The sequence below is a fragment of the Saccostrea echinata genome, unplaced genomic scaffold (genome assembly GCF_033153115.1).
Source record: "Saccostrea echinata isolate AGI-Se365-2 ecotype Australia unplaced genomic scaffold, CSIRO_AGI_Sech_v1 ptg000054l, whole genome shotgun sequence".
Classification (NCBI taxonomy): domain Eukaryota; kingdom Metazoa; phylum Mollusca; class Bivalvia; order Ostreida; family Ostreidae; genus Saccostrea; species Saccostrea echinata.
The window spans coordinates 16,425,396-16,445,789 of NW_026889803.1; the positions used below are offsets into that span (position 1 = coordinate 16,425,396).

The 20,394-nt window shown below is 34.0% G+C and overlaps 1 long non-coding RNA gene across 1 annotated transcript; it reads right to left on the reverse strand.

The window, feature by feature from the left end:
• Nucleotides 1-1,694: 1,694 nt before the first annotated feature.
• LOC133205592 (uncharacterized) lies at nt 1,695-17,906 on the reverse strand. The gene is made up of 4 exons (XR_009723630.1): nt 17,830-17,906; nt 3,420-3,547; nt 3,211-3,314; nt 1,695-2,536 (listed from the first exon to the last, which is right to left on the reverse strand). It is a non-coding gene; the product is annotated as an uncharacterized LOC133205592 (long non-coding RNA).
• Nucleotides 17,907-20,394: the final 2,488 nt, after the last annotated feature.

Genomic DNA, 20,394 nt, shown 5'->3' on the forward strand with positions numbered 1-20,394 from the left:
CTTCGTATACTTCACTTTTATTTGGCTACGCACCTGCCATAATGTAGTTTGTATAACAATTTACAAAGTATTTGAACATTATATTCTTTCAAAGATTTTTCCTATGCAGCATAATAAGGATGCCGGTATGTAATTAACTTGATGAATTTGTTTTAAAGACAGAAATTACATGAGTATGTTTCCAAACACTAGGGAATTGTCCGATACGCAAAAATGTTTCAAATAAAATTTTTAGCAAAACTGCAATTTTATTTCTAGTTTTTAAAAACAAAATATGGCTGAATATGTCGAGAAAAGGCTTTTAGGGATCTAAAATTTTAATGTCAATAGTTTGATACACACAAATAACTTTTTAAAATCGTGGAGCGATGACCTGGAGATAGCAAATGTATAGAAAAACGTGTGTAAATAAAATTTTGTAACAAATTCAAGGTAAATTTTAGTAAAACAACACACAATATCTGGAAAAAAAAAATTCCCTTTCCTATATCCAAAGAACCCAATTCAACAGTACGTGCTGAATCTAATTCAAAAGCGCTATTGGTCTTTATAATTTTGAAATGTATAATATATAATAATGGGTATTTTTAGAGGTACACAATTATTTGACAGTTGCAAATAGTAGTTTCACATGCGCTAGTTTACTTATGGGCCCCCCATAAGTAAACTAAGTTAAAAATGGCCTAGCGGTTCCTGAGAAGTCGAATGTGAAAAGTTTACAGACAAGTGGATAGTCAGATGGGCAGACACTGGACAACAGGTGATCATAAAAGCTCACTTGAGCTTTCAGCTCATGTGAGATAAAAATCATTAAAGCTCACTTAAACTCATAAATTTTTTTAAAAAGAAAAATGCCACTGTCATCACAAAATTTGGAGCACAAATTTTGATTTTACTCTACAACTTTGCAATTTTTAATGTCAACTTCAGACCATATGGTCAGCTGTATAATGTACATGTATGTAATTACAAAATTCTCTTGGTCCTTTCCAACATACATCTATCTATATTAGTTGATAAACCATTTGAAATTTGCATTCACATGTTGATTAAAATAGACTATTAGATGTCTCTAGCAGGCCCGTAGAATGCGGGGGGTGGGGGGTGGGGGTTATAGTATTTTGCTATAGTAAGTTTCCCTTTAGATGCTGGATGCCCCCCCCCCCCCCCCCCACACACACACACTTTTTGATGTTGTAAGGTCCAGCGCTGGCAAATTCCATGATTTGGACAGTAAATCACCTTTTCTTTTTGCTTGTCAGATAATTTCGGGGAGCCCCCCCCCCCCCAATTTTGGTCAGTTTGGTTTTTTTTTCTCTTTTGAAACTGTTGCTACGAGCCTGCTCTAGATAACTCACGAAAACAAAGAGTCAAATAATAGTTTTTAACCTTTATTCATTTGATCTAAAATTGACAGGTTAAAGAAATAATAATATAGTACATGTACCAAAACTGAAAAAAAAAAAATTCTTGTCTTTTGCCACCACAGTATTTTTAAGGTCATATGCAATGTACATGCACCTTACAGTGAACCTTCCAACTGAAAATTTTCAGAGAAAATATAATTGAAAATCATGATACCATTAGGTGTTCTTTGACAAAAAAATCAGCATACATTACATGTATCAGGAGTTTTGAAAAAATATCAAATGATGAAAACCCTTGCATTTTTTAAAAGAAAATCCCCCCCCCCCCCCCCCAAAAAAAATGTTTTATGTGGTATTTTCTTCAAAATTTGATTCAGATAAGGTGTGCAAGCATTACCAGGTATCATAAATTTGCACAAAGATCTTTCAATTACTGGATTTCTTAAATTATAGAGAGAATAAGAAAATATAGTTCAAACTATACTGCGCATATCCTTAAGCCATATCATGTTAAAGACATGAAAGTCAAACACAAACTTCAGCAAACAGGAAGTCTGTGAGTCAATGCTCACTAGTAATACCCCCGCTCTGATGTGAATATACACTCTCATGAATCCCACAATATGGCATGCCTAGTCAAAGAGAGTGTCAAAATTTCAAGCATCTTTGATGAGTAGTTGCTGAGAAAACTGCGACAAAAAATTGTTACAGACAGACACACAAGGGTAAATGAGAATACCCCCCTACTTCAGAGTGGGGGTATAATTATAACAACTGTCGCTTACTACTGCAAATGATCAATAAAAGATCTCTCATTACAAATTTTACCTGTTATTAATCTACAAAAATTTTCTTGATTAATATCTTTTAAAAAATAATTTTTATATAATTTCACATCTACATCCCTACTGATAAAAAAGCTTCCAGACATTGAAAGTTGCTATTCAAATTCATAATAAAGTTGTTGAATAAAATCCACATATTCCTGGTACTTGACAACAGATAGCTTGAAATGGACAAAGTCTTTTTCACATCCTCTGTTTCTCAAATGCTTTTCCAAATTAAATAAATAACTTTTACTTTATAATATTTACAGAGTACTGTGACTGAATGTCTTGAATTTAAACACTCTTTTTGAAGTGTATCTCTCAAAGGTTGGCAGCCTTGATCTGTAAAAAAAAAAAAGAAAAGAAAAATCTCTATTAATCTCTAAAACTTAGAACAATCATAATTGAAAAATTTACTTTGCTATAAAATAATTACAAAATAACTTACGCACATGTATAAAAAACAAATCTCCCTAAATGACACATTTCTTAACCAACATAAAATCTTAAATGAATGGAATCTTTGATAATGATGTTCAACACACTCAGTTGTCAAAGCTGAATTAAGCATCTAAGTTAAAAAAAAAAATCAAGGCTTAAATAGTACATGCAGGATCATATGATCCTGTCCACAAGTTTCGATGAACTAAAGTAGATGTTAACATTCAGTTGAAGTTACCCCAACATATGTACGTATTTTTTTAAATCAAGAACACAGTCAATGTCAGCTATTTAACATAGAGAAATAAAATTGTTTATCTAGATGCACCCCCTTTCTTCTCTTATGTAGATTTTCCTTATATACATGTATATGCATACAAGTTATCAATCCTAAATCACTTTTTGACCTGAGAACAGCTGCAAGATAATTTTCAATAGGTTGCTTCCCCTTATGTGCATGTGCTCCTTTTCATGAAGTTTTCTTTAGTTAAATTTCTCAAGATTTTTCAGATTAATTTTTTGGTTAACAAATAGTACTGTGTCATACAAAACTCACAACTCCTCTCATATTTTACCTTATCTTCCTTTTGTTAACAAAATCCACTTTTCCAACATCTCTCTCTGCAGTGAGTCTATCATTAAGTCATTAACTTGTCTCGTCTCCAATACAAAAGTTTTCCTACACAACAGGTATATAAAAAAATAACAACCTTCATACATGTAAGTTGATATGAAAATATTAAATGTACATACATTGTAATTTATTGAAAAAAATAATTCTAACCTGGACAACTTTTAGCTTGGTTGGCATTGTTATCATCTCTGTTGGCATAATGTAATCTGAACTTTCTAATTTACCCTTCTATCAGGTGGCTATAGTTGCTCGACACATACCAATTTTTTATCCATTTCCTGAAAAAAATGAAATTCTAATTTACTATGTGTATTAAAATGTTATTCCTTTTAAAAAGAAACTTACACTAGTGATTCAGGGGACCTAGGTTCAAATCCTGGTTTGGTCCATCCCATATTTATTTGGTGCCATTGATCACCCCTCGACTTGCAGGTAAAAGGCTTGCCAGGGGTAAAAAGAACTTGAGTTGTGTCTTCAAGGGCAAATACAATTTAAGGAGGGAGGAATTTGGCGATCAGACAGGCTTGATCCCCATCGCCAGATCACTCAGTTAATAAACATGCTAAAGCACCTGATTAGTGATACAGAGGGCTGGGTTCAAATCCTGTTCTTGCTTATGCAGCATTTTCCTGTTACACACCTAATGTCAATGGCAGAGAAATTCAACTTTTCTGTCATCAATAGACAAATATTTTGGTGACTAATTGTCTGAGTTCAGCTATATGGTACATGTTAAATTAAACTTTTTACCTCAAAGGCTAAGAACATACAAATTACAGTTTTCTTAGAGACAGTATACTAGGCAATCTGGATACATTTCCTTTGTCTGACATGGAAAAAAACTCCCATATTCACTGAAAATAACAGCTTAAAATATGATTTTTTTTAAAATCTTGTTTACCTAAAAGTTATGCCCCAATACACCTTATTTGACCAAGTTATAGTCATTAAAGGAATCTATTTCTCAAATTAAAGAAATTGTAGGCTCCTTTCATTTACTAATTCTTGACCTTAAGAAAAAACTGCAACAAATATGTTTCAAAAATTGACAGAAAAAGCGATGTCGGCCATCCGTATGGAACAGCGTCCAATCATAAAATTATGTATTATCTAAAATATGGTTGAAACGATGTCAGAGACAAACTAATTATTCATTGACAAACATCTAAAAATTATTAGAATATATTTAGGTCATTGATTTGAAATTGGTATATATGATTTTTCAAAGGAGAGTACAATTTGAAAGACAGTACAAAAAGTGGAAAACTACTGTTACTGTTATTTGATGAAAATAAAATTATGACATGATTATATAATAGTGTTGTAATTTGCATGCACTATGCCTAAATAGTAGTCAGGGTTTGACACATGGTGCACGAGCCGGAGGCGAGTGCACTATGTGTCAAACCCTGACTACTATTTAGGCATAGTGCATGCAAAGTAAAACACTATTGTTATTATTATGCTGACTGCTGTATAAAAACGACAACATCTTCTCCATTTCCAATGTTTCATCACTTCTTACATTCATGTTAGTACACCCCTATCATGACGTCACATTGTGCTACATGTACATCATCTTTTTTCTTTAATTTTGAATGATCCATGTACAGATACATGTAGTTTCAGAGAATTTTAGTTGAGTGAAGGGGAAAAATTGCAAGAAACTATTTTAGAAAATAATTTGTTTATTTTTTTTCTTTAAGTGTAAAATATTTGAAACTAAGTTTATATATATTATAATACAGTGCTTTAGACAATGTTGTCTGTGGCGTAATCGGTAACGAGTCAGACTGATGATGTCGGGGTCGTGAGTTCGATCCATGGCATGGGAGCTGTTGGATTTTTTTCAGAAAAAGAAGCCACGCACTAGCTATTTCGGCATAGTATGTTTACGATATATAATTCCTTAGAACACTATGCGAAAATAGTTGGGTATTGATTATATAGAGACAAACTGACAGGAAGCATAATAATGTGTAATAAATAAAACGCAACATCGGATTGGGCTCTGCAGCTATATACAGGACTGATGATACTCTTAAATTATCGTTTATTGAACTTTAGAAATTTACTCCATTATGGTCTATATGTAAATATCACACACACACTAGCAGTGCATGTGGCTAAATCAAGAAAAAATTGTATGTGCACCACAAATACTTGATAATCATAGGTAATAAGAGATAACAGAGCTCACCTCAACGAATGTTGTCTTTAAGTAAGGCAAAGTCCCACACTAAACTAATAATCTAGTAGTCTGTATCCCTACATGTAACATTTATGCAATTTTAGTCTAATAGGGCTTGCAGTTACTTGGGAATGGACTTACCTAAAAAATTTAAACTAGTCACTCATCCAGAAAATGTAAGTCAAATCCACCATCTGAAGCAAGTTTGAGAGTGTTTATCCCATGATGCATCATCATGCAAGTTTGGTCCAGATTGCCCTTATAATTTCTTGGTAATGGACCTGTTAAAAATCTTTAAACCTGGTCACTTATCTGGAAAATGTAGGTCAGATCCAACATCTGAAGCAAGTCCAGTAATGTGCATCCTTAGATGTATCATCAATGCAAGTTTGGTTAACACCAGGCTTATAGTTACTATGAAATGAAATCTGCTCCAAAAACTTTATCCTGGTCACTCATCCGGAAGGAAAATGTAGGTCATATTCAGCATCTGAAGGAAGTCAAGTATAGTGTGCATCCTAAGATGTATCATTTGTACAAGTTTGTTCAACCTAGGGCTTATAGTTACTTGGAAATGAAACCTGCTTAAAAAACTTTAATCTGATCACTCATCTGGAAAATGTAGGTCAGATCCAGCAATTGAAGCAAGTCCAGTAGTGTGCATCCTTATATGTATTATCCATGCAAGTCTGGTCAATATAGGGCTTATAGTTACTTGGAAATGCTCCTTTTAGCTGAATTTGCAGCATCTGAAATCTTGACTGGTATAATGAAACATACTAGAAGCATCCTTCATGCATCTCTGATTAAATAGGGCATAGAAGTACAGCTGACCTTCTGTTTTTTGAACACGGATATATCTCAAATACCATGGATATGTCGAAGTTATATTTTGAAGTCCCATCTGCTTATTCCTTAAGTATTTTATCCTGAATATCTTAAATCCTTGGTTATCTCAAAGTATTTTCTTTGTCCCTTTGAGTTCGAGATAACGTGGTTTGACTGTACTTGAAAAGAAATCTGCTCCAAAAACTTTAACCTGGGATGCGGACGCCTGCACTGACGGTATTACATAAGCTCCCCAACTTCGTTGAGGTGAGCTAAAAATTCAAAATCCATATTCTTGACGTTATCATGAAACTAACTTAATGTCATACTGGGCTGTGCAGCTTGTATATACAATCTATTCACAACTATAATTTTTGTGAAATAGTGTATATTGTTTAATTTTTATATATTTACTAAATCATGGTCTATATTAAAATTATGTTGTAAACATTTGGCAGAGTGGTCAATATCAAGAAATTTATGGCATTTGTCTAAGAACTTTCTGGACAACCCTCATACAAGTACTCATTTAACTCAAAAATCTTTATTAAGGTCATGAAATACCCAATTTTCATCTAGAATGTCACAATGATCTGCAAAACTCAAAAGGAAAAAAATTGGTGGTACAATTTGGTGAATGAAAATGTATCAAACAAAAATCTAGCATAAAACCCATTATTAAGGTGACCAGAGATATATATATGATCCTTGAAATTTAAAATCTTTATTAAGGTGACCAGGTATTCAGGGTTGTCCATAAGAACTGAAATAAAAAGAGGACATTTTAAAAGTGGAAGGCTGTCTTGGATTCCTCTGCTAGTGAGGGTTGAGGGGGCAATGCAAGAATAACTGGGGGATTATGTCATTACAGGCGGCGAATTTACCTGGCCCCTGAATCTTGAGAACAACCTTGGGTATTCTGCATTTAAGCAACATGATTCCTCACTATTCCTTAACATTGAAGAATAAAACATCCTTAAAAATCAAAAATCTAGCTTACATGCATTAACCCATCATTAAGGGGACCAGAGATATATGCATGATTCTTGAAATTTAAAATCTTTATTAAGGTGACCAGGTATTCAGGTTTGTCCATAAGAACTGAAATAGAAAGGGGACATTTCAAAAGTGGAAGGGTGTCTTGGATTCCTCCTCTAGTGGGGTTTGAGGAAGCAATGCCAGAATGACAGGGGGAATAAGTAATTACAGATGGGGAATTTCCCTGGCCCCCACATCTTGAGTACAACCTTGGATATTCTATATTTAAGCATGTAAAACATTAATCAATTACATTTAAGCAATGATTCCTCACTTTTTCTTAAAACTGATGAATAAACTAATCCTATAAATCAAAAATCTAGCTTACATGCATGAAACTATCATTAAAGCTGACATGAATTCTTAAAAGCGCAACATTTGCATCAATGTATGACTTGTTTCATACCACCTAGCCGTATTCTGCCATATTTCTTTCAGATACCTTGTCTTATTGTAACAATATATACCCCAATGCCCTCGTTACACATGAGTGAGTTTTTGGTTTGGCTATCGACACGTGCACATCTCCGACAGTAAAGTATCTGGGAAAACATGAATTGATGAAAACATTTCAAAACCACAGCAGATATAAAAACAGTCATAAAGATATTTATAAGTATCGTTTTGAATAATATAAATGCAAGTTTGGAAGAAAAAAACATAGTTGTGCATGTTTTTTAAAAGCATGCCAATATACAGATATATAGCATAATTAACTTGGAATAATTCACAGTAAAAATTGTACAAACAATTTGCAATTATCTATTGTAAGAATGGAACAAACAACCAGCATATTTGATATGCATGTCCATATGCAAATATAATGGTGCATACCGAGAGAACGCCTCGAACGCTGTAAACTTATTCATACCTGGAAAATAGACCACTGTACCCATTCGAAGATGTGCACATGCCGAGTGATTTACACCTTGTATTTCATTGAAATATGCATCGCAGAAAAGTAATAAACTCTATAAATACTCAACAGTAAAGACGTTGTCATGTCATCATACAGCCTAGCACTCAAATACACTTAGTCCGTGCTGATCAGATTTTGGTCAGCTAGGAAAAATATCAAAAGTGAGAAGGGGAATTAGTATTTACGCGACTGGATAAAAAATAAGAAATCATTAAAAAAAAGTCTGATTGCTGTTCATGAAGTGAAACTGAAAATTGTCTAGATCTAATAAACATACAAACATTCTTTGTGTGTTATATATTGCATTACAGGATTCATATATAATTTTTTAATTATGAAACAAGTCCTACATTGATGCAAATGTTGTGCTTTTAAGAATTCATGTCAGCTTTAATGATAGCTTCATGCATGTAAGCCAGATTTTTGTAATTATCTAAAAACTAAACTGAGTAGTTTGGTGTGAGAAAATTATTTAGAATACAACATCAAAGCATCTAACCAAAACGCAAATTAACAAATATACACACACGTGGGGAGTAGTGGGGGGGGGGGAGATACTCCCTTTTTTGAGAGTGTCTTTCAGACACGTAGCATTGTTTTTGAAAGGGGACAGCCGGAAGAAATAATTGACACTTTACTGAAAAATCTTTGACAAGCTAAAAAAATGCTCTGGAAAAATGGGAGGGGGCATCCCCAATCCCCGCGTTCTACAGGCCTGTCTTTAATGGTTAATTTTGTAAGGATTTTTTTTTTAAAGAATGGCTGGTTCTCCCCACTCTCATCCAACGATACTGTATTGAATACTCAAATATTTTTCTTCTGAAAATGATAGTATGAATGGAATCTGTCCTCCCCCTGACTACGGATTTTTTTCAATCCCTTTTTTCCTTTTTCATTTTTCCCCCAAGTATTTCGGCATTTTTCTGAACCCCTCCAAATTTTTAAGTGCCGAAAGTTTTGTTTTTGTTTTTGTTTTTTTGGCTTATCAATCATTTTACTGCCCCCTGCTCCCCATCGCATATACACATTTTGAGAAACAGTGCTACGTGCCTGTTTTATATGTATGTATAGGAAGCCCATCCAATTTGAAAATTTTCCCTAGGTAGTATAAAATTTGATACCTATACAATTTCTTGTATTTTAAGAGAATCTGTAAGGATTACTTGAAACCCTACCCGCAAGATTGTGGATAAATATTTTTTTGCATTTTCATACAAGTATACACACACACATTCTCTCTCTCTCTCTCCCTCTCGTGTAAGCATACATGAGTGGTTTCAAGAATCTCCTCACTTTACATTTGGGTACACGGTTAGAACTATTTCAATTACCAATGTTACTTTCATATATACTAGGGATGTCAATTTTATTCGAATAGCTTAGTCGAATAGTTGGAGGCTTTAGTCGAATGATAGTCGAATATTCGTTGAAATTTAAATTAATTTTTCATGTCATTTTCACTATTTGTCTTTTATAGACTAGTTGTACAATATTTAACCTACGCTATCACCATTATACAACGAATTTCTGATTTGTAAACATTTACGTAGTACAATAAATACTATACATCTACATTTATCCAATGCATTTGATTTCAAAATTAATATAATATTTACTGCACATTTTATCTAAATGCAGGATATCAAATGCTTGCATTTGTCCTTTCTTGTCATAACGAGACTACATGTACCCGTTAATTGAAGCCATTTCTACGTGTCGTGTCAGTGACCTTTGACTGGTAAACAATTAAAGCGTGCCTCTTATAAAAACAGAGAGAACTTTTAATTATGAGATTTTGTGCAAATTATCAATACAATCTTAACAAGAGGCCCAGGGGCCACATCGCTCACCTGAGCACTATGGCTAGGAAAAAGCAGAAATCCGTTCAGTCTTGAAAGGTTGAAAAGTTTAAATATAAAAGTGGTTTGGGGGGGGGGGGGAGAATTGAACAAATTTGAATGTACATTACCTGAGGATGCTTCCAATTAAATATGACCAATCATGGCTTTGCTGTTCTTAAGTAGAAGATTTTTACAGATTTTTCCTATGTATTCCTATGTAAAACTTTGATAACCCATTGTGGCCCCACCCTACCCCCAGGGGTCATGATTTGAACAAAATTGAACCAATATCACCTGAGGATGCTTCCAAATAAATATGACCAATGAAAAGTTTGCTGTTCTCAAGAAGATTTTTGAAGATTTTTCCTATATACTCCTATGTAAAACTTTGATCGTCCATTGTGGCCCAACCCTATCCCCGGGGGTCATGATTTGAACACTACCTGAGGATGCTCCATTGTAAATATGACCAATCATAGCTTTGCTGTTCTTGAGAAGAAGATTTTTGAAGATTTTTCCTATATATTCCTACGTAAAACTTTGATCGTCCATTGTGGCCCCACCCTACCCCCAGGGGTCATGATTTGAACAAACTTGAATCTACACCACCTGATTATGCTTCCAAATAAATATGACCAATCAAAAGTTGGCTGTTCTCGAGAAGAAGATTTTTGAATATTTTTCCTATATACTCCTATTTAAAACTTTGATCATCCATTGTGGTCCCACCCAACCCCCGGGGGTCATGATTTGAACAAATTTGAATCTACACCACCTACAGATGCTTCCATATAAATATTACTAATCATAGCTTTGCTGTTCTTGAGAAGAAGATTTTTGAAGATTTTTCCTATATACTTTTAAGTTAATTAAAACTTTAATCTTCCATTGTGGCCCCACCCTACCCCAGGGTCATGATTTGAACAAACTTGAACCAATATCACCTGAGGATGCTTCCATATAAATATGACCAATCATAGCTTTGCTGTTCTTGAGAAGAAGATTTTTGAAGATTTTTCCTATATACACCTAATAGATGTTTAACTTTGATCGTCCATTGTGACCCCACCCTACCCCTGGGGGTCATGATTTGAACGAACTTGAATCTACACCCCCTGAGGATGCTTCCATATAAATATTACCAATCACTGCTTTGCTGTTCTTGAGAAGAAGATTTTTGAAGATTTTTCCTATATATTCCTATGTAAAACTTTGATCGTCAATTGTGGCCCCACCCTAGCCCCGGGGGTCATGATTTGTACAAACTTGAATCTACACCCCCTGAGGATGCTTCCAAATAAATATGACCAATCATAGCTTTGCTGTTCTTGAGAAGAAGATTTTTGAAGATTTTTCCTCTATATCCCTATGTAAAACTTTGATCGTCCATTGTGGCCCCACCCTACCCCCGGGGGTCATGATTTGAACAAATTTGAGTCTACACTACCTGACAATAATTCCACATGAGTTTCATCTTTTCTGGCCCATTGGTTCTTGAGAAGAAGATTTTTCAATAATGCCATTAATTTTTTGCTATTTCGTAATTATCTCCCCTTGGAGGGGGGCGTGGCCCTTCATTTGAACAAACTTGAATCCCTTTCACCCAATGATACTTTGTGCTAAGTTTGATTGAAATTGGCCCAGTAGATCTAGAGAAGAAGATGAAAATGTGAAAAGTTTACGACAACGCCAACGACGACAACAACGACGACAGACAACGGACAAATTTCGATCAGAAAAGCTCACTTGAGCCTTCGGCTCAGGGAGCTAAAAAGACTGCATGATATTAATATCCATTTAATTATACTCATAACTGTCCCCCAGTTTACATGTATTTACAATTTTGTAACAGCTGTTTAATATTCTTTATGAATAGTTGCATCACGTCAGATCTTATGGAATTGCAGACTGAAGCTTTATAATTTGAATCTACAAAACCAAACAATTCTTGAACGTCCTCTCCATTTACAACAATCAGTGGTAAACAATCCTTGATAATCAAGTTTGTGATAGCAACATTTTTATTTCCGGCTCTGACATCCCTAATATATACTAATAGTGTAATACATGTATTTACTCAACTTCAATTTAAACCAAAACATGTACTGTAGATTATTTTATATACACATAATTATGTCTGTTCTTGTCGGTAATTGTATCAATCATGCTTGTAATTTGTGATGCCTGAAAGGGCCCCGATTTGAAAATAATCTATGTACAGAAACAAATTGTTCAGTGTTGCTTAAATTTACGATATATTAGTTTTAGTTTTATATCTAAAACAGTTGAAGCCAGTTCATTGTACGTACAGGTGACTCGAGATCTCTCGAAGTTCAAGGGACCGCAAGAAAAGTTCGAGACATCGAGGGTTTCGAGAGATAGAAAGTGAATAAAATCCGGAATTTTCAGTTCCAATCATCATTGTTCTACTATTATAAATACCGGAAGTATATGTTGATAATATCATTGCACATTTTCATGCGCATTTTACAGGTAATTCACTTGATTTCAACAACAATGATCGTATTTTGAATAAATAAAACGATCTCTTTAAGTTTCAATATTTATTTGTTCTCATTTCATGATTGCATAAAACCTGAATAGCAATCGTCGGTGTGGCTATCCCCCGGGCTTGATGGGGTCCTTTACCAGATTTCTCGTATTAAATCAGTATTTAATTCTTGAGATAGGATTTCTTGTGCAATGTTTGTCATATTGGGATTATGTACACTCTAATAAAACTTCATAATCTATGGAAAATTATTGACACGCCTCTTAAATTATTTTCTAAATATTTTCGTCTCGCTGTCAAGTCAAAATAAGTTGTGAAGCAATTCCTTTCTAATTTACCAATTATAACCAATTAATTATTTATAGCAACACTCGGATGCTCACAGATATAGTGTCATCTATGTAAACACCCAATGAACATCTCCATGCCAACCCCAGGCATTCACTGTTATCCAGGTAAGTCCAAGCTGCATTAATTTTACGCTTGATTGTACACACAAACAAGTATATCTCAAAACTTCGAGAGATAGAGAGTAAAAAACAATGAAATGTGTGTAACGGGACCCAGGTCTTGGTTCGAGAGATAGAGAACTTCTCGAGATTGGAAGTTCGAGAGATCAGAAGTAAATTTGCTTAGTTATATAGAGGGAAAAAATGGGACCGGAGGTTCACTTTGAGAGATCGAGAACTTCGAGAGATCGGAGTTCGAGCCATCGAGAGTCACCTGTATTTAAATATATTTGATCAAGGAAAATCCGACTTTTTTCCGACATTTGTTTAAAATATATTGAAGAATGTATTATACATATTCCACCCCCACCCCCTCCTTTTATTTTCTTTAAAAGATGTAAGATCTGTTACAAGAATGTATGTTTATGTATTAAATTTGATGTAATGAAGCCACATTCATGAACTATTAATACATATATCGAAACAGTTATTTTGATTTCTGAAACGTTTTATTTGCGTGACTATTTTGTGTAATCAGGCAAAATACCAGTGTCACTTTCACCTTTGATATTTTCCCTGACCAAAAATACTGATCAACAGGGACCACATGTGTTTAAGTGCTAGTGACTATGTGTTTACCGTTGAGTTACAAATGGATTTATTTCTTCCATGATGCATATTTCATTAAAAAGGAAGTTATTCTCTCGACGTGTGCACATCCCTGTACCGATAGCAGTATTTCAGGTAGATTTTAAAGCATTCGATGCGTTTTCTCGGCATGCATGCATGTACATCTGAATTTGTTATACTTGAATGCATAAGTTGCATAGTATGTGCATATACCATGTAGCAGGCATAATGCTCAATAGTACAGTGTTATTTGAAAAATGAGGTAGCATGTGGTAGCCTTTTCTTGTTTATTGTTCAAATATATGTGTGAATCAAACATGCACGTGCTATTTTGATTTTAATGCATTGCATCTAAATTATTCAAAATCTAAATACTTCTTTATAATTTTCAGTAAAATTCCTAGTTTTTCAGATTTATGGTATGTTCCAAAACTGCTTTATCAGAGATGTGTACAGGTCTACATGTTTTTATGTTAGTTCATGGCGTGTTCCAAGACTTTGCTATCAGAGATGTGTACATGTCGACAGCCAGGCTAGAAAATCACTCAAGTGTAACAAAGGCATCAGGGTCATCAGGGTTTATATAGCCGGTAAAATAAGAGAGCGAATCTGAAAGAAATATGGCGGAAAAAGGGAGTACGAGAATGAAATAAGTTGTACCAGGATGAAAATATCGCATAACAGGGAATTATTTAATCTTAGACTAATTATAAATCCTGGATTTTCAGAAAATTTTGAAATCAGGTGTAGTGCCTGAAAACTAACTTAGTTTTGCTTGAATATCAGTTTTCACTGTAGTAGATACTGTCTAAATGGGTAAGTGTGTTTATAAGAAGCTAATATAATTGAATTATTGCTTATTTTTATTCATTCATGTTTTTATTGTGTTCCAATTTCATATTTTTATTGTTTATTTTCAGTCATAATTATTATTTCTAGGGTAAATGTCTTTTATACAGTGTATCTGGTGTTCTAGTGTTGTACCTGTAGAAAATAATGACGCATGCGCAGATGGGGGTTAGTCGATGCCTGGCATCAAAAATCGACTAACCCCCATCTGCGCATGCGTCATTATTTTCTCGCTAAATTCTGCAGTTTTCTGCAATCGAACGGCGATATTAAAATAATCCATCGAATGTCCGTCATTAAATTATCCTACGACTCCACTGTTATCACAAAACGTTCCTTCCGAGTTGTAGATATCCATTAAACATTGCCAACAAAGCACGGCTTCATAGTCCCCATGAATGAAGACCCGACTAAAGAAATGACTCGCAGCAAACGAAAATACATACCGATGCGTATTCAGCACGACAACTGCAAACACCTACATACGTTTTCACAACCGTAACAACTTTTAAATCCAACGAAACGCCCAGAAAAACGCAGCGATGTAAAATAAAGGGCATATATAATACTAAATTTAACTCTTTATTACTTTTTTTTTATTGATTCATTTGTAAGATTTCACTGATCTGTTACAAATTATTGAGGGTGACGTCACAATGGCTTGAAAACTCTCGATTTGCACACTAAATATGCACCTCTTAGCTGGAGGTGAAACAAGTGGGCGGATCATGGATCTTCAATTTTCAAAGACCGATTTCTGTACTAAAGACATTCCATATATAATTATTATAATAAATATTTAATTACCTGGTTAAAGGAGAACTTTTTGCAAACAATTAAAAGTACGTGTGCTTAACAACAAAGACAGTATGCCTTATATTACGTACAATGCTTAATCGCCATTTTGCTTTAGAAAAGTTCGGGAAAAGAGTGTACCTGTGACGTCGTATTTTACGACTGTGACGTCGGGTAGTGGTTGTCTGCATTAGGAAGCTGCTGTAAATTTGGTAGTGTTTACATCGCTGCGTTTTTCTGGGCGTTTCATTGGATTTAAAAGTTGTTATGGTTGTGAAAACATATGTAGGTGTTTGCAGTTGTCGTGCTGAATACGCATCGGTATGTATTTTCGTTTGCTGCGAGTCATTTCTTTAGTCGGGTCTTCATTCATGGGGACTATGAAGCCGTGCGTTGTTGGCAATGTTTAATGGATATCTACAACTCGGAAGGAACGTTTTGCGATAACAGTGGAGTCGTAGGATAATTTAATGACGGACATTCGATGGATTATTTTAATATCGCCGTTCGATTGCAGAAAACTGCAGAATTTAGCGAGAAAATAATGACGCATGCGCAGATGGGGGTTAGTCGATTTTTGATGCCAGGCATCGACTAACCCCCATCTGCGCATGCGTCATTATACAGATACACCACTAGAACACCAGATACACTGCATAAAAGACATTTACCCTAGAAATAATAATTATGACTGAAAATAAACAATAAAAATATGAAATTGGAACACAATAAAAACATGAATGAATAAAAATAAGCAATAATTCAATTATATTAGCTTCTTATAAACACACTTACCCATTTAGACAGTATCTACTACAGTGAAAACTGATATTTCAAGCAAAACTAAGTTAGTTTTCAGGCACTACACCTGATTTCAAAATTTTCTGAAAATCCAGGATTTATAATTAGTCTAAGATTAAATAATTCCCTGTTGCATATTTAAGAGTTCATGTCAGCTTTAAGGGGACCAGAGATATATGTATGATCCTTGAAATTTAAAATAATTATTGAGGTGACCAAGTATTCAGGGTTATCCATAAGAATTGAAATAGAAATGGGACATTTTAAAAGTAGAAGGGTGTCTTGGATTCCTCTAGCTATGCTAAAGGGGTTGAGGGGGGAATGCCAGAATAACAGGGGGATTATGTCATTACAGGTATGAAAATTCTCAGAGATTATAAAGTTAAGCAACACATTTCCTTACTACAGGCAACTCCAAATGGCTCAAACTTCGATCTTTCGACGTTCTTGATTGCTTGAAATATTAGCCTTGGGTCTAGTAGCCCTTTTCACAAAAAAACTTAAGTTTTTGCGTAAGATTTTAACTTAAGAATTTCTTACGACAAGAACACATTCGTAGCAGATTGAAGTTAAGATTTTATTTACGACAGACTTCATCCCTAGCAACGACTTCAATATGCTTTATAATCCTTAAATAAGTGGGTGAAAATAAAAATAAAACTTAGTTTTTAACATTTGTCAGCATAACAAACATTATTGACAACAAATATCGAATGCAATCGTTTGTGAAGCAAGGAAGTTTAAAATCTATGTCACAATCAAAAGTCTGATGTAAAAGACGGTCATAAGTGAAACTTACATCGTAAATATTTTGTAGTGTAATTCACTTAAATTTTTGACAATGATTGTGAAAAAAATATAAAATATTATTGTAAGTTGCTTTACAAAGTTCAATTTAACATGAATTTTGGTTTTTGCGGTTATATTTTTACAATAAAATCATTTTTAAAATACTTAAGAGAGGGTTGGGGCTCTCGTAAAGTTATGACAGATTTTGCACTTACGACTTTCTTAAGAATTTTTGTAAAAACGATTTTTATCATCAGTTTTCACTTAAGATAAAAATATGTTGTAAGATTTTTTGTGAAAAGATCCACAGATTTTTTCTCTATATAACTTAGCAAATTTTCTCTTGATCTCTTAACTCTCAATCTCTCAAAACCCTCAAAGTTAAAATGCAGACCCGCTGTGCATAATCTATTGTATTTTACCATTGATACCTCAAAGTGGATATGTGTACAGCGTTACATAATTAACAACTTTACCTTCACCTTTAGAATATATTTCTTTACAGCGTAACTAAAAAATCTTTAAGGTGACCAGATTCTGAAATTATATATCATTCTTTCTACATGCAGTAAAACACGCTTATAGCTAACACACTTATAATGAATTGACTCTTAGAGCAAAGTGATTTTTATTCCCTGTGACTTTAAAATATATATTGTAAACTTAATGGATATATAAACGAATTACACTTATAATGAAGCAAAATTTTCCATCCCTGGCACTTTGTTATAAGCATGTTTTACTGTAATTCTTACAAAATTTTGTGATAAAATTTCAGGAAAAAGATGACTTTTGGTCACAAAACTCACCTGAATGGAATTGCATGCATAATTTTATTTTAAATTTCTTCAAAACTAAATATTCTATTGGTTAAATTTCATCAAACAAACAGCCCTAGGAATCAACACTTTAAATTACCTCAATTAAACACCAAATCCTCCTTCCATTCTCATAGTTGTACAACACTTCTTCATGTAAGTCCTTTCTTGTTAGCATGTGTATGCAACTGTTTTCTTTTACCAAAACTTTTAATTCGATCCACTGATTGGTTTGTTTCATTTTCATTGTTGACATCTGTAGGGAAATAAAACCTTCATAATTACAGGTATTTTAATCAAACTCAAAAGTACCTCTCTTAACAGATTATTAATCACTCTAAAATCTAAATGTTTTCCTTAACATGTAAATAAGTCATAACAAACACATTTTTAAAATATAAATATACATTTTTTTTTTAAATCTGTAACCTACTGTAGTAGAAAAGGAATGTATAAAGAAAATAAAAGGTTGGAATCGAACTAAGGACACCTGTTTCACTAGTCAAATGTTCTAACCACTGAACTATCAAGGCTGATTCATATAGTCTAAACTACTATTTTGTTCACTCCCTCAACAGTCTTTCATCTCAAGGACACGTAACAAGTTCACCTATCTGGAATTAATCACAAGCCCCCACCCCCCCATCACACCTTTGTTTGAATTAAAGGAAGCTTTAAACACTGCTCACTGAAGAGTTCTACATTTAGTATAGGTATCTCTCAATACCTCAAAGTATGCAGGACTGCAATTATGTGTTGTGGGTTTGTGTTCAGTAAAGTGTGCAGAGTTATGCCTAGGTCACATTTAAGCTGATGGTCAGGCAAATCAAATTTTTGTCGTATCGTCAGCTTAAAAACATGATCAGCCGACAGTAGTATCGAGCGACGTGGAGCAGTCACATTAATTCCTAAGAACACTGGTAATTTTCAAAATTTAGATAATTCTAAGTTGGCCAATAGTCGCCCAATCATCGTTCACTAAGCCACAGTTTGATTTTCACCATCAGCCAACATTTACAAAAACCCAATTCCAATAATGTTGACCCATCGACGACCGACTTTAAGAACTGTCTACCAATGTTCGGATGATGATTGAAGGTTGGTCGACAGACTATTGTACGACTGCTTCAACTGAAGGAATCGACCACCGATGCAGAGAAAATTATAACATGGCCCAACAGACACAAAATTGGTAGGCTGACAAAAAAAGAGGTCAAATTCGGGCAAGACAATGGCAGATGAACAGCTGACTGTTGCCTGAAGAAGGTATTTTTGCCTCAAAAACTGTCACCCGTTGGTCTTTCTTGGAAATGTGACTGGGGTTTTTGAAAACATGTAAACATTAAAACATAGACACTTCGAGGTATTGTGAGTAAATAACAACAGATTATGCATATCAAGACTGCATTTTGACTTGGAGGGATCATGGATTTCTGAATCAAGAGACTGAGAGTTCAAGAGATCAAACATAAATTTGCTTAGTTATATAAGTAAAAATATCTTTGTAGTCACCTTTTCATCACCTGAAAGATTGGAATTTCCCTGTTAATTAACTACCATTTTGCTTTCTTCTTTGTTTCGTTCAAAATTCATTTAATTTTCCCTTTTTTCTCACCATTTTTGCAATGAGGTCAGTCATATTTGTTAAAGGATTTTGTGTCTAATACAAGGAGTAACATAACCACAATTCAGATCATAATAGAATTTGGCATACATATTACATTTAAGGAGGCTGGGGGTCAACAAATTCAGGGTTAGAAACTCCTTAAAACTACAACTCGCAAATAATTGCGAGTACCAAGAAAGTGAACTCGCAATTTTATAAGACTACTCGCAATTTTCATATAAAGTTAAATTCATATAAATTAAATACATGTAACTTAAGGAAAAAGTAACTACTGTACAATACACAAAACACAACTACAGTGTGACTTTTATTTAAATTACTGATTTAAATCAAAGGCATTGTGTTCTGTCATATTATATAATTTTGCTACAATTTCAATGCAAAAAAAATCAACTCGCAAGTTTTTGCGAGTTACTTAATTTTTAACTCGCAATTGGGGAATTCTAACTCGCGTTTTGCGAGTTGTATATAGTGAATTTCGAACCCTGAAAATTAACCACAAATTAACCACCAGATTTAACTTAATTTTTTTAGATATGGTATCTTAAGCTGTGAACTATCATTTGGCAAAGAAAAATTTCAAAAATTTTAGTTTAAAATTTGATCATTTTCTATATCTTCATATGGAGCTCTTCTTCTAATGGAGATCAATATAGTCTAAAAATGGCCACAACCCCCCAGCCTCTTTAAATCTGCACATTTTGCTGCATGTTTATGACATCATGGTATGAAAATGAAGTCAATATGTTGATGACTTGTGTCAAAACCAGAAGTCTCTGATGAGACTGTAGCTCTGCTGGTTTGTACTTTAACATTTTTTTTTTTAAATAAATAATTTTTAATTAGACAATTTCAATATTATTGTGTGTGTTAATTAATTTCACATGTTATAATGAATATTGGACCATAATCTGTCGTTGTAAGCTGGCAACAACGAGAAAAGTATAAATTCGAAATGCAAGTCATGCACACAAAACGAAAGTAGGGTCCTGAATAAGTCCCGTGCATCTCGTTATATCCGGAGTCCACTGTACTGGG